The sequence below is a fragment of the Orbicella faveolata genome, unplaced genomic scaffold (genome assembly GCF_042242905.1).
Source record: "Orbicella faveolata isolate gen_17 unplaced genomic scaffold, um_ofav_v1 contig_15, whole genome shotgun sequence".
In the NCBI taxonomy this organism is placed as follows: Eukaryota; Metazoa; Cnidaria; class Anthozoa; order Scleractinia; family Merulinidae; genus Orbicella; species Orbicella faveolata.
In genome coordinates, this window is record NW_028301542.1 from 8,325,319 (window position 1) to 8,340,488 (window position 15,170).

Consider the following 15,170-nt stretch of genomic DNA (forward strand, 5'->3'; position numbering starts at 1 on the left):
TGAAAATGAACATTATGTGCTGATCAAAGACTTCAACAGATTTATGTTTAATCAAACGAAACATGAGCATAAAAAACACCTTTGTATGCACTGGCTTCAGTGTTTCAGTTCAGAAGATAATCTAACTAAACATGAAACTGAATGTCTTGTAATTAATGGTAAACAAGCTATTAAAATGCCAGAGAAAAAGTAGTGTTTAAAAATTATCATAGAGAGTTACAAGCACCATGTTTTATTCATGCTGATTTCGAGGCCATCACTGAAAATGTAGATTCATGTAAACCAAATGATAATGATTCATATACTGAAGCTTATCAAAAACGTACCGATTGTGGGTATGGTTATAAAGTAGTTTGTGCATATGATGATAAATATACTAAACCTGTCCAGTATTATCGTGGACCAAATGCTGTGTATAAGTTTATGGAAAAGATGCTTGATGAGGTCAGATATTGTTAAAATACAATCAAATATAAGTTCAATAAACCAATTAAGATGACTTCTGTTGATAAAGAGAATTTTAAAAATGCTGATGAGTGCCATATTTGTGGTAAAAAGTACATTGAAGACGATGCGAGAGCAAGAGATCATTGCCATGTGACAGGTAAATACCGTGGATCAGCTCAGGAAGCTTGTAATCTGAATTTTCAATTAACTGACAAGATACCAGTTATATTTCATAATCTGAGGGGATATGACAGTCATTTTATCATGCAGCAGATTGGTCAGATAGCTAAAAATAAGACCTACACTAATAAGAAATGAGAGAAAAAAGAAATGAAGATTAATGCAATTCCAAATAATATGGAAAAATATATGGCTTTCATGCTTGGTTATAATCTTGTTTTTATTTATAGTTTTCAGTTTATTAGTTCTAGTCTTGATAAACTAGTGAGTAATCTACCAAGAGAATCATTTAAATATACATCTGAAGTTTTCAAGGGAAAAGCGCTTGATCTGATGTCAAAGAAAGGTGTCTATCCCTATGACTACATGGGTTCACTTGAAAAGTTTGATGAAACCAAGCTGCCAACAAAAGATCAATTTTATAGTATTCTGAATGATGAACATATATCTGATGATGACTACAAGCATGCTAAACGTGTTTGGAAAGGATTTAGTCTCAAAAATATGGGTGAGTATCATGATCTATATTTGATGTCTGATATTCTGTTACTAGCAGATATGTTTGAAAATTTCAGGAAAACATGCTTGGAATATTATAAGCTCGATCCAGCTCATTATTTTACTTCTCCTAGATTATCATGGAATGCTATGTTGAAAATTACTGACATTAAACTTGAACTGATGAGTGATATTGATATGTTTCAATTCATCGAAAAAGGCATGCGTGTAGGAACAAGTTATATCGCTAACAGATTTGGTGAGGCAAATAATAAATATATGAAATCATATGATGGAACAAAATCTTCAAAATACATCACTTTTTTGGATGCAAATAACCTCTATGGTTGCGCTATGAGCCAGCATCTTCCAACCGGTAAATTCAGATGGATGAATCAAAAACAAATTGATAAATTAGATCTCAGTAAATACACAGATGATAGCAAAACAGGTCTTATTCTTGAAGTTGATCTTGAATGTCCTCATAAGCTTCATGACCTGCATAATGATTTTCCATCAGCTCCTGAACAGGTAAAAGTAACAGAAAATATGCTTTCAAAATATTGTCAACAAATAAAAGACAAATTTAATATTTCAACAGGGCAGGTTCATAAATTGATACCCACACTAAGCAGTAAACAAAAATATGTTCTCCACCACAGGAATCTCCAGTTATATCTTGATTTGGGATTAAAACAAGTAACCAAAATTCATTTTGTATTAAAACTCAATCAATCACCCTGGTTGAAGAGCTATATTGATTTCAACACACAGAAACGAACAAATGCTAAAAATTCGTTTAAAAAAGACTTCTTCAAACTTATGAATAACTCGGTATCTGGTAAAACAATGGAAAATGTACGAAAACGAGATGATGTCAGACTTATTACTAATGCAAAACAGCATACTAAGCTAGCAAGTAAGCCTACGTATGTGTCATCGAAAATCTTCAATAAAAATCTGGTTGCCGTGCATAAAATCAAAGAGGCACTGATCTTGAATAGACTTGCTTATGTGGGTATGTGTATTTTAGACCTAAGTAATGAAGACTTTGATGTATGATTTCCACTATAATTTTATCAAACAAAAATATAAATCGAAAGCCAAGTTATTATTAACTGACACTGATAGTTTAACCTATGAAATTCGAACAAAAGATGTGTACATGGATTTTAGGAAGAATAAAGACAAGTTTGACAACAGTGATTATCAAGAAAACAGCAAATTCTATGATAGAACAAACAAGAAGGTAATCGGAAAGTTCAAGGATGAAGCTGCTGGTCAAAAATAACAGAATTTGTTGGTCTTCGAAGTAAAATGTACTCTTACATCAAAGAGAATGGAGAAAATGGTAAAACCGCGAAGGGAATCAAAAAAAAGCGTCATCAAAAAGAGTATCAATCATGCTGATTACAAAAATACTCTCTTCAATAATCAGCGAATGTATCATAAGATGAAGACAGTCAGATCTAACTGTCATCAACTGGGTAGTTATGAGGTGAATAAAGTATCACTATCATGTTTCGATGATAAAAGATATCTTCATGATAATGTTATTAATTCTTATGCTTATGTCACCGATTGATTCAATTAAATCAGCAGTAACTTCGGTTGAAGTTTTTGGTTCATCAATCAATTCATTCTCCAATGTTGGAAGATCTTTGGTGATATTCAAATTTCTTTGGTGCAGTCTAGTGCTAAGGTGTTTGTATTTACCCGTCATCTTATAATTTTTATTGTTTAAACAAACAGTACAGTACCATGGTGGATTATATTTCATCATTATTGGTGTAGATAATTTTTGTGGCGTCGCGTGACATATTGACCTTTTTCATGTTTATTTCCAACGCGTTAGAAACACATCATGTATCCGCGGGACTTTCCCTCGGAAATGAGTCAGCTATTCTATTGTTAGCCTGTGGTGTAAATTATTTCTTACGCGTAAGAAACATATCATCCGCTGGACTTTCCCTAATCGTTCTCACTTTATTTCTTACGCGTAAGAAACATATTCAGTTGTTTTTATAGACATAATAATCTCTTCAGTTTCTTCCAAAATGATTTTTTAAAAAAAAAAAAAAAACAAAGTAGAACCTTTTATTCGGAAATTTACTTGATACAAATGAGTATACTTCATACTTGTTCATACAATATTGATACATAATTTTATCTATTCTATTAATATGAGTCAATCATGGGAAACAAGTCAATCAAGCCAAAGTATAAGCCAATCGAGCCAATCGAATCAATCAAGCCAAAGTATGAGTCAATCGAGTCAATCAAACCAAGGTATAAGCCAAAGTCTAAGTCAATCAAGCCAATCAAGTCAGAGTTCAACCTGGGATTCTCAATCTTCGGGTGAAGAATGGTTACCATCTGATTACGAAGAAACTGATTCAGACAAAAAATACTTGGAGATTAAACAATATATATTATTGGTGATGGAATTGAGTCAAACAAATAAGTTTGATTGTGGAAATATCATCCACGAAGAACTGATCAAATTGGACTACATAGATTGTCCATTTTGTGATGAAGAATTACAGCAACCTACAATTAAAATAATTCCTTGCTGTGAAAAAGAAGACATTATCAATAACAAAGGCACAAATATATTCCGTAATTGTGGTTCATTTCACAGTTATGGTACAGCGCCAGAATACGTTGATTTTTGTGAAAATAAACATAGGTTTATTAAGAAATCAGTTTACCAAAGAAAATATCATCTGGATAATATCTTAAACGATCTTTCTAGTAAAAATGGGTTTTAAATATGAGTACAAAATCATAATAGAATACATGATATTTTCCGAAAAATAGACAAGATACTGCCACAAATTAATGGTGATCGTCAACGAATGATTAACATTAAGTTTATTTTGAAAAAAATTTTTGAAATCTTGGACTTACCGACTGATATAATAAAAATAACGAGGACCAAAAAATCTTTGCTGATGTATGAATATTATTGGAATAAAATAATCAGTCTTATTCAGTTGTGAACAATTTATTGTATTTACCCTCAAACTTGTCGTATAATGGACACATGTCTATTATAATTTCATCGACAACTTTGATGTAGTCTAAAAATCGTTCATTATCGAATTCTAATCCCCTAAGAAATAACCTTATGTCGGTCAATATTTTTTCATATGAAGTGTGAGCAAATTTACACATTTCAATCTTTCTCTTATAATTTTTAGCCTCGGTGAATGCGCTCAGAATAAGACCAGCACCTGATATTGTCCCAAGAACAATGCGGTTCAGTGTTACAGCCCCCACGATTGTCCTTGTTGCTATTAGTCCAACAGATCCAATTTCACACGCGAGTTCCATTTTTTTTAAATATTTGTATGTCATCTTAAATAGCCAGTATTTTTTATGATAGTACCTGTACAATGCTTTCAACTCTGATATCTCAGCCTCGGTTAAATGTGGACTGATATGATTGAAATTGAAAATAGTCTTTGATTCTTTCATATATACGGCTTAGATATTATTAAACCGAAAAATGTACCCTTCGATTTTTCCACGAATATTATTTTATGGAATTCCAAACTATTGACGTCATAAACGTTCTTTGAATATCCAGTCCTCAGTAAATGATTTGGGCCAGGGTTTCTATTCATATTACTCAAATTTGTTTTGTACGTATTGTAATTTATCATCTGGGCTCCTTTACTCATTGAAAATTTAACGCTGCCGCCATTATTTACAATCCAAAAAAAATATTTGTTCGTTTTGATACGCCGCTGGTATTGTTTCTGTTTTATCGCTACGAACTATTTCGAAATTACTGTCCCCGATCTTCAAATCATAAGCCAATAATGGACCACCATCATTATCATTTGTGTATTTATGATAAACCCTCATCAACAAAAAATTACTTGTACCTGTGTTATGTTTAATTGCGAAAAAAATAGTAAAAGTATTCCTGTTTAGGTCAACGGGAATATTGATAGGACCCGTTTTGAAACCATATTTGATGTCGAATTCTGAATACAACAATTCTGTCCATAATGAAAAATCAGTCACAACAGCACCAAAAGATTTCACATTGTAATTGAAGTATTCTGGATTTGTTAAATAGCATATTTTTCAAAAACTCGTCCATAAAAAACTTTGTTAGCACCATCGATCAAATTTGTTAATTTCGTTTCCAAAAGATTGATTTTAGTTTGAAAGTCTCTTCTAATGAATTTCACGAGTTCGTCTTCCAGATCATTTAGTTGTTCAATAACAACGACATCGGTATTTTCATTACCATGTTACACATTTTTTTTATCTGATAATTATTCATATTCATGTGTTCATTGAAGTTGGTTGCTTTCAAAAAATCGACATCATCAAAATCAACTGTTTTCGGAAATTCTACTTTAACAAGAAACGTCATTTTATCACCTTGTATCGTATATATCTCATCATAAACACCTGAACTGACATCATTCTGTTTTCCCTCGATTCCATAAACAACCAAATAACCACGACCCTGTGCAGGGCTGCCGGCTACACCTTGACACCTCAAATCAATGAATGTCCTTTGTGGGGCAGTTGAGGAATACTTATGCAGATGAACGATGGATCGACTGTATGTTGAAAATAATTTGGTTGATTGGCCTATATTCAATTGTGTTGAAACAACAGAAACTGACACTTTATCCATAATTGGAGGAATAAATTCAATTGCTAATGTGTACTCTCCTTGTGGAAGCACAAAAACGTTAAATCCAAGTTGGGACGAATACCAGTTTTGCGCTCTTTTTCCCACTCTGAAACTGTAAACCTTCTTGTTGATGTCATGAGGAGAGGCAGCATAATCTTGTATTCCATCAACAATTATATTGTTTTCACAGAAAGATTCATTAACATCATCCATAAGGTATTGGAAAACATCTTTTCTACTGTTAGAATTAGTGATGTGTGATTCATTTATTTTTTTATTGACGCAATCGATATTTGTTGCAGAATTGTTGTTGTTCTCTCAGTGGTTAAGTTGATAATTTTATTATTGTTCATATTCAAATAACTAGTCATTGATTTTGAACCATCAAGCGGTAATGAATTCTTTTATCCACTACTAATTTTCGATACTTCAACATCCACATATTCTTTTGAAGCAGCGTTATCTTTTGTTACTGGCGGTTTCAAATTGATGATTTTGTTATTCCCCATATCAAGATCAACAGTCATAGAATTTCCACTGTGAATATTCAATTTTTTATTATCCACTTGTTCAACGTTATCTGATAATTCAGACAATGCTTGATTTGTCCATTGATGTTATTCAGAAGAGCCGTATCAGCGTTGTCAACATAAGCCTTGTTGGTTTTATCTGCAATAGCAATATCTTGTTTTGCATTTTCTGTGTCAGCATATTTTTTGGGAACAAGATCATCATCATCATGTAATCCATCATAATACGGTTCTGAATTTGTAATCACTGCTCCTTTCAAATCAAAATGATTACCATTTTCATCTTTCTTCAGAAATTTATCATTCAAATACTCTTTGTTAACAGCACTCTTGAGATCTCTGGCTCTTGTGTTGTAATCATCATCAACCTTGTGATCATCAGGTGTGTCCAAGTTGAACATTTTCTTATTTTGTAAATCATAATTGCCATCAGAAGTTACTTTAAAACCTATTCCAGAGTCTCCTTTTTCACCCTTCACTATTACTGTTTCAAGTGAGGCAACTTCACCTGACCAGCCTAATATTCCGTTCGAGTAAGACACATACAATTGAGTTATATTATAAAATACGATTTCTCGTTGAAATTTTTGGCGGTAAATTTTCGTGGTTTATCTATGTACAGGAAGCTGTATGGATCATTGGTAGCTTGCTCATACAACTTTTTGTCAACGTTGTTTTCACGGCATAAGAGTGATTTTTCATTTGCTGATGGAAATTCGTATATACAGAAGTGGCTACAGTTAAGTCTAATATCCTTTGGAGTTTTATAATAGCTCTGACTTAGATATATCACACTGCAATTCTTATGTCTTCCTGTTATGAAATAATCGATTAATGGGGCTTGGTTCTTTTCACAAACAAAGCCGTCAAATATGACTAACTTTTTATTTTCGCCATTCATTTCTGATACAGGTTTTATTTCATCATTGCTAACTTCCAATATATTACAACCGACTTCTTTACTTATTGGTGTGAAAGTCTTCATCAGATATTCATATTTTGATTGTTCGAGATTTTTCGCATATAGATAACATTTATCGAAGTACAATAAATTCATTATCACATGAAGCAATGAATTCGTTTTTCTTGAGCCTGATGGGCCACAAATTAGCATCCGAAAGCAACGGTCAGGCACAAATTGGTATAACTGTTTATAGTTACCGACATCCTCTTTGATATCATAATTTGATATTTTCATATTATATCAGTATATAATTTTAGTACTACGGTGTTTTATCCAATGTAATATCATAATGAGTTTACTAAAGTGGAAAGAAATTGCGAAAAAGAAATCTGAACTGGGAAATAAAATCGATTATGTTCGTAATACGATATTACAAAGTGATATTGATAAACAGACAAGTCATAAATCTTTCAGTAAGATGTTCAAACCGATTACAACCAAATTAGATGATGTTGTGGCTAGAAATTTGAAAATACTACCAATGAGGCGAAGGACGAAGAAGAAGGAAGGTGTACCAGGTTATGGTACTGCTGGTTTTCAGTGTCACGCAATTCAAAATAGATCAAAATAAAAATTAAAACCGGTCAGTAGATAAAGTCCAGAATCTGGGAAATGAAAGAAGGTAAATATGCAGACTCTCGCCAAAATTCTGGTCACAGCAATTTTTCTTATGCGAGATATGCGAAGAAATTTTTTACCCAAATTTATAGAGATTTGTATGGAGACGCCATGCTGGTGCCCATCCGTATGGGCACCAACATGGCGGCCGGAAACCAACAGAAACATCTGACACTGAGTTTTGCTACAAAAGCGTGAATTTATCCCTCGAGGAACTCTAAAACATTAAAATAATACATGAACTGTTCAGATAGCCAAGTTCCCCGAAATAAGTCACTTTTTTAACCATCATTACAGCTCTCCAGGCCGTCATGTAAATGCCGCGTCACGCAAAAGCTTAGAAATTTAAGCGTAGTGTATCACAAAACCAAGAACCCATTCGGAGCGAAAATTTGTATGAATATTAGTTTTCAGCTGCTCTTATGCATCATTTAAGTAAAATCTCAAGAAGGTCAATAGTTTTGTAGTTCGAATTTTAGTGACGTCATGTGAAAACCAGCTATTAATATTGAAGATGAGGTTGAAGATATGAATCTGGGTGACTTAGGCCCGGCTCAAACGTCGAACTTTACATGTGCCGAACCTTATACCAATTTGGGTCGACCCAAATAATTAAGTTCGGCAGTTGATTCAAACGTCGAACCTTATTTAGTGGAACTTAATTGCAAAAATAAAAGAGACACTAATGCAAACGGCGGTTATTGCTGACCAAAATGGCAGAAACAGTGTGGGAAAGACGAATTGTGGAAATGAAGAGCTTGCTTTTCTTGTAAGTGCGATCAAGGAGGGTAGCACAAGTCGAAGAAGGCGACTCCAGATGCAGTTAGCCTTTGACAACCGAAGACGATTTTTGAATTTGGTTTGCCTTCTACTACTGCTTATTCCCAAAGGAACATCACAGTTCCACTGTGACGAGTCTCGTCCAGTTCAATTCGTTCCTGTCGTCGGTTTCTTCAAGATTCATTTTGTCATTTTCTCTCAAAAACATGACTCGCAGTACGCTACCGGACTGCCTGCTTTCCAACCCGCTACACTCTTATCGCTTTCAAATACGGAACACCGCAAACAGAAGTGGTTTATGCACATCAAGCGAGTATATTTTGTGCTCTCAAAGCAACAGGAACACATATCTACCCGCTCTTCCCTCCATTTTGTTCCAAAAGATCAAAACAAGCTGTGTACGCATGACAAAATGGGAAACATGCAGAACTCTGGGTAAAAATTAATTTATTTAATGTATTTGTAATGTATGCATTAGGTTCGGTACATGAAAAGTTCGACGTTTGAATCGGAGTCGCTCCGTAGTCGAACTGACCGACTGGCCATGTCGAAGTTTATTCTCGGGTCGATCCAAAGAACATGAGTCGAACTTAATTGATTCAAAATTGGGGCTATTAGGTTTGGCTCATGAAAGTTCGACGTTTGAACCGGGCCTTATTTGATCAACCTGTTTTACCAGAAAATACCAAACAAATAGTACCGAAACACCAACGTATGAAGAATCGTTGAAAGATGTTTTGGACGGTAAAAAAGAGATTTATGTTGATCCTCAATATTCGCCACAAGATTTACCTCCAGAATATGATGAGGATGAAGTACCTGATTATGAGATAGCTGATGAAGACATGGCTAACAAGAAGCTAGATGATATTGGTACAACAAATTATGATAATGTGCAAAAGATATTAAATCAGCCCGAAATGACGCCACAAAAGAGTAAAGCATATCTTAAAAATAGAAGAAGCGGAATTAAGACGCAATCAATTGAAAGGTTATCAGTCAGCTGTCACAAGACAGTTCAAAAGTGGAGCAATATCTGAAGCTGAAAGGCAAGAGAATCGGAAAAGAATACAGAATGCAAATGCTGTGTTGGGCCAGTACATAAATTATTATAAAACCAAAGTGAAATCGATGAAAGGATCTGCAATTCGAAAGAAGGGTGAAAACGTTATGTTTTTCAACGATCCCAAACAACTTCTTAAAATATTGGAGATCATCGTTGGTGAAATAGTAGCCTGCAGAGCAGGCGAGATTTTTTCGAGCGAGCGCTCACATCGTAAAAAGTTTAGCCGCCATCTTAAATTTTTCATGCAGTGGAAGACTGGGGAGAGAGAGAAGGTTTTACCAAGGGGGTGAATGATAGGCAAGAGGAAGGATAGAGGAGGGGATGGAGCGAAGAAAATCTCGCCTGCCTGAGGTCATTGTTCTTTTACGAAACTCCGTTCGCCCACGAACGGAGTTTCTGATTGATGCGGCTTGACCCTACCTGCCAATTGTCTGTCAGTCAGTTTCGTTTCGTTCGTGCGGGTAAGAAACATAGCGAACTCTGTCGAAAGTGATGTTGTTAGTTTCGATTCCGCTCTCGAGGAATCTCTCAAGCGTTTATGTGAACTTGGAATGTCTCGCGAATTACGAACGGAGCAAAAAGACGCAATTTCCACACTGGTATCCGGAAAAGATCTGTTGGCAGTGCTACCCACGGCTTTGGGAAAAGCTTAATATTTACGTAAAATGGGATTGACTAGCCTACACGACTTCTACGGTTCGTGACATTTGTACATTTGCCGTTCTCTGTTCGGTCACTCGACCTTTCTTATCGCTTCACTCGTGTTCATGAAGGGCACTTCATGTTATGTAATAAGGAGGAATTTTAAGCGGAGTTGAGCCGTTAGATCGTGCTATGGCAAATATTTATAGGTCATAGGTCTGCATGGTTTGCGCTGTTATCTGCATGTCGACTCGTTGAGTTTGACACCGCTGTAATTTGCCATGTGTTTATGCATTGTTCAGGCTCATTTCTGTTGCAAGGTATGCTTTTAAGTCTCCATGAATTTGGTTTTGAGAGACAAAATATGAAATTTACCGTGAACATGTTGCTTACTTGCATTCTATATTGTGACGCTGGGCCCGGCTGTGATTAGAACTGTTTGCAAGCACAGTAGGTAGATCCTTATAGCACAGTAGGTAGATCCTTATCACGGATATCATATTTGTCCTCGTACGATTTCCTTCGGAGACGCCGTAGCTTTACTTTGAGAAATTTATACGTTTGTCTAGGGACATTCTTATGTTTCTTACAGCTATCTGATCGAGCTTATGTTTCTCTTGCTGGGTGTATAGGTTTATTTCTCCTTTGGTTGTTCTGGCACCACATGATTCAAATGTAGCTGTTTACGCGCAAGCTCCTGTTGACTGTTTTGCGTGTTTTATATGCCATTGTTAGGCTTAGTTCAGGCAAGACCATGGTTTCGATCCTCCATGTGGATCTCATGAGTTGCCGGTATTTCTAAAATACTCTGTACGTCTGAAGTTGCAAGCGCAACACGTACCTCTGTGAGAATGCAAGACATCCTGCGGCTTGGCACAAACTTCTCTTGGTGTGTACCCTTGTGAGACTTCCGGTGTCGAGAAAACCTCATTTTGATTGGTTACCCGCTCATTTCCGGAAATGCAGTGAAGCGCAACTAATCAGGAGGTGTTTCGCATTTTAACGGCCTTTTCGGGCAGGCGTCTTCTCATTTTTCCCCTCCCCCATCCCCCACCGTCTAACATGGTGGTCTAACATGGCGGTCTAAAAGGCGGTCGCAAAGTTGTAACGCTAACTCGCCCCAATAAGATGCCTGCACTGCAGGCTAGTGAAATAGCAGCTGGAAACACATCAATCAAAATGAGAAATATGGGAGTTGCCATTTTAGACACGCTGTTGAAAACATCAGCAATCAACAAATCACAGTACAATAAGCTGCACAAAAATTATTTCTCAATATAATCTAACTAAATTGTATTATAATGGAACGAGAAATTGTATTATCAAGTTATTTGAACGTAAGTAGTGCGAATAATAAACCGGCCAATTTTGTAACCAATTTTGATAGACCAATTGTTTTGGACAGTAATCATGAGTATGTGATTGGTTTGAACAGAATAATAAACATGTCATTCACGTGGTTCAACGTCAATCCTGGTTACAATAATCAGAAAATAAAATACAGCTTAGATAATGGGTCATCTTGGAAAGAACTTACATTTCCAGTTGGTGTTTATAATTATGTTAATCTAAACGCGTTTTTAAAAGATGAAACTGCAATAAAAAGTGACGGCGATGAGGATGAGTATCCGATAACGTTAGAGTTTCAAACCAGCACATTCAGAGTATTAATAAAATTGAAAACAAATTACCAACTTGACCTGACTGGATCAAATTTTCATGAGCTTATTGGCTTCGACAAAGTGATTCTGAAAAATGTTAACAATTTAGAGCAAGATTGCCCAATTTAAGTCAAGACACAGATATATTAAACATACACTGTGATTTGGTTAATACCAGCCTTGTTGACGGTGTAGATACAGATAATATATAGATTTAGACAGGCCTAAAAGCGGAGCTCCTCAGTTATTTAATTGGATGTTGTTAATAGTTAAAATCATTATACATTGTAGTCACAATCTGTCTTCTCATTGGCTAAAAAAAAAAAAAAAAACTACAGTTAATTCTGGGAAACAGCGCAACCTACAGATTATTCACTATATCTGCTAGCAGATTAGTGAATAATCTGTAGGTTGCGCGCGCCATGCATGATTTTCAAGAGTAACGTCAAGTTCACGGACAGCGAAGTAAGAACATGGCTTGTCGAAAATAAACTGTGTTCGGTGCGATAATGCGTTTGTCGTTATTTTCTTTAAATCAATGTATAAGAAAACAATTATTAGATTCGGTTTTTGTGATATCCGAAATAATGAAGGGCTCGGTTAGTGTTATCAGCTTCACTTACCTCCACCTTGATTATTCCGGATATCACAAAAACCTCAGCCAATAAATTGTTTATAATCCAACTTGCATGGTATCCGCGTTGGATTACATTGTAATGCAAATAAAAAAAGCTAAGCATTAAACTTAAAGGGCTATTGGGCTGAACTGTATGCACCAAATAAATCAACGTGTGAGAAGAACAGAGAAAGGGTTTTTCTGTATTGAACACATTCCTCGTGTGTGCGGCCCCACGCATGCTATACCGAAAACCGTGGGAAAGAACGCAAAACAAGTAAGCGTGCGAGCGTGACTGTGAGCGTGACGTGCGAGCGACGAATGGCAATGCCGCGAGCCGCTAGCAGCCGTCTTCCGATGTCCGCGCTACTAGCGGCTCGCGGCATCGTTGCTCGCACGTTACGCTCACATCATGAGTCACGCTCGGGCACTTACTTGTTTTGCGTTCTTCCCCATGGATTTTCGAGGAAGAGAGAGTCTGCTCGCAGTCTGGGTGATGTGATAATGAAAACGAAAATTGAGCCTTAATTCATGGGCAGATTTCAGGGGAACTTAAGAGGCCGCCCCTTCCCCCTCGCCCACGACTTTTTTCTATCTAGATCTCTTCGAACGTTCGTTGCACAAATCGTCCCATGTTGGGTCGCCGTTCACGTAGCCCTGCGCCTGCACTCAGCGGATTTTCCCCTTTCGAGAGGGGCCGAGGAACACTGGGAACAAGACATTAATTCGCCGCTCGTGGCAAGTATATAACCCTGCAAAACACGTCGGATTTAACCATTTTGATCAGAGTTTTTAGGTTTCAAGTGATTTTTCCTCTTTATTAGGTATCGGAAAAATTAACGCTCAGTTATAAACATGTCAGATCATAAGCAACGTGTTCACGAAAGGTCTAACAAGATCCGCAACAGAAAAATTCGAAGTTGAACGCCATGAAATGTTGACACAAGAATAGGTACTTTCTTCAGGGCGTATCTAATCGATATTTTCGATACTCGATAGAAATCGAACGTAATCGATCGTAATCAATACTAATCAATCGATTAATATTGGAAATCGATAGAAATCGATCACTTGCGTCTTTGTGACTATCGATTTTGATCGATTTTTGTAATTAGCTATCGATTGTATCGATTTGTTCGACAATGATCGAAAAGAAAATGGACGAAGATTCTCTTTCATAAAGTTCTCGGTTTTACGCTAGAATGAGTCACAACTCACCCGAACAAATACACAGTAGTCCAAACTGAACTGATAAGCATTCCCTTTACACGGCTTTATTTAAGATTGACTATAGAATTTTTAATAAATTTTGAAACTGAAAAGGATTAAAACATGAACAACGCAACTGTTACGAAACTATCGTTTCCGCCTTCACAATTAGAGTCATACTTGTTGTTACGATATCTCGAGTCCTCTTCTCGTTCTCTTCAATTCGGTTAGTAAGCCGTTCCACAATTGTGATCCTCTAAACGTTTTCGAGAATTTACGATAATTCGTTCTTTTATAGTGTATTTATTGGCAGATGTTAAAGATGTTGTTTGCATAAGGTTATCGTTTTGGTGGTCAGCGACTTACAAATCTAAACAAGCCCTCCGCGACCCCTCCGCGCTCCGTAAGCCACCATGTGCGCCTCCCCAGTCCCCATAAGCGCTCGAAAATTACCCTTCTAAATTCTCGGAGAACGGACGACAGTTTGCCAATTTCTACAGTAGTGACGCCCGATATTAACCACGATTCTGATGATTCTAGAGTACAAGTTTTCCTTTGTTTTGTTTGTTAGTTATCATTATTCAATACCCGTAAGTACAGCAAAGATCGATCCGAGTACACAGTACACAGCACCATAGGATTGCTGGGCTGAAATCTGCTGAAATATTGCTTTAAACAGCTTTACAACAGTGATCCTGGTGAAAAAAAAAATAAGAAAAGTAGCTTCCATTGGAGAAAGAAGTAACATCATCTTTATCAACAAAGCGGATTCGAAGGTAAGCTTGAAGGTAAATGTTACGCACTGTTATGATAAGATCAGATCACGTTTTTGATTTTCGATTTCCATCGATGTGACAAAAAATTTGTGATTATCGATTTCAATCGATTAAATTGACTAATCAATCGACAAATATCGAGTACTATCGAGTATTATCGATTAATCGATTACATTTTCGATGATCGATTTCTATCGATTAGATACGCCCTGTTTCTTGAAAAGATTAAGAGGCAAGCCATCTGATATTTTTCATTGTTGATAGTGGTAGGCTTTAGGGTTGATTACAATGTTACAGTGTAAGTAAGCTTATTTTACACTAGATTTTTTATTCGGTCAGTGTAAAACGCAGACTGCGGACTGCAAACTACAGACTAAAATGTAGACTGACCATTCGCCTTAATCACAGTCCGCCATGTTGGATGCAACGTCACCATTTTTCGCATGAAAGCGAGGCCACGCGTGTTGAAACGTCATGGCTGAGTCAGCGAGTACTTGATTTCTTCAGAGTTTTGGTACTG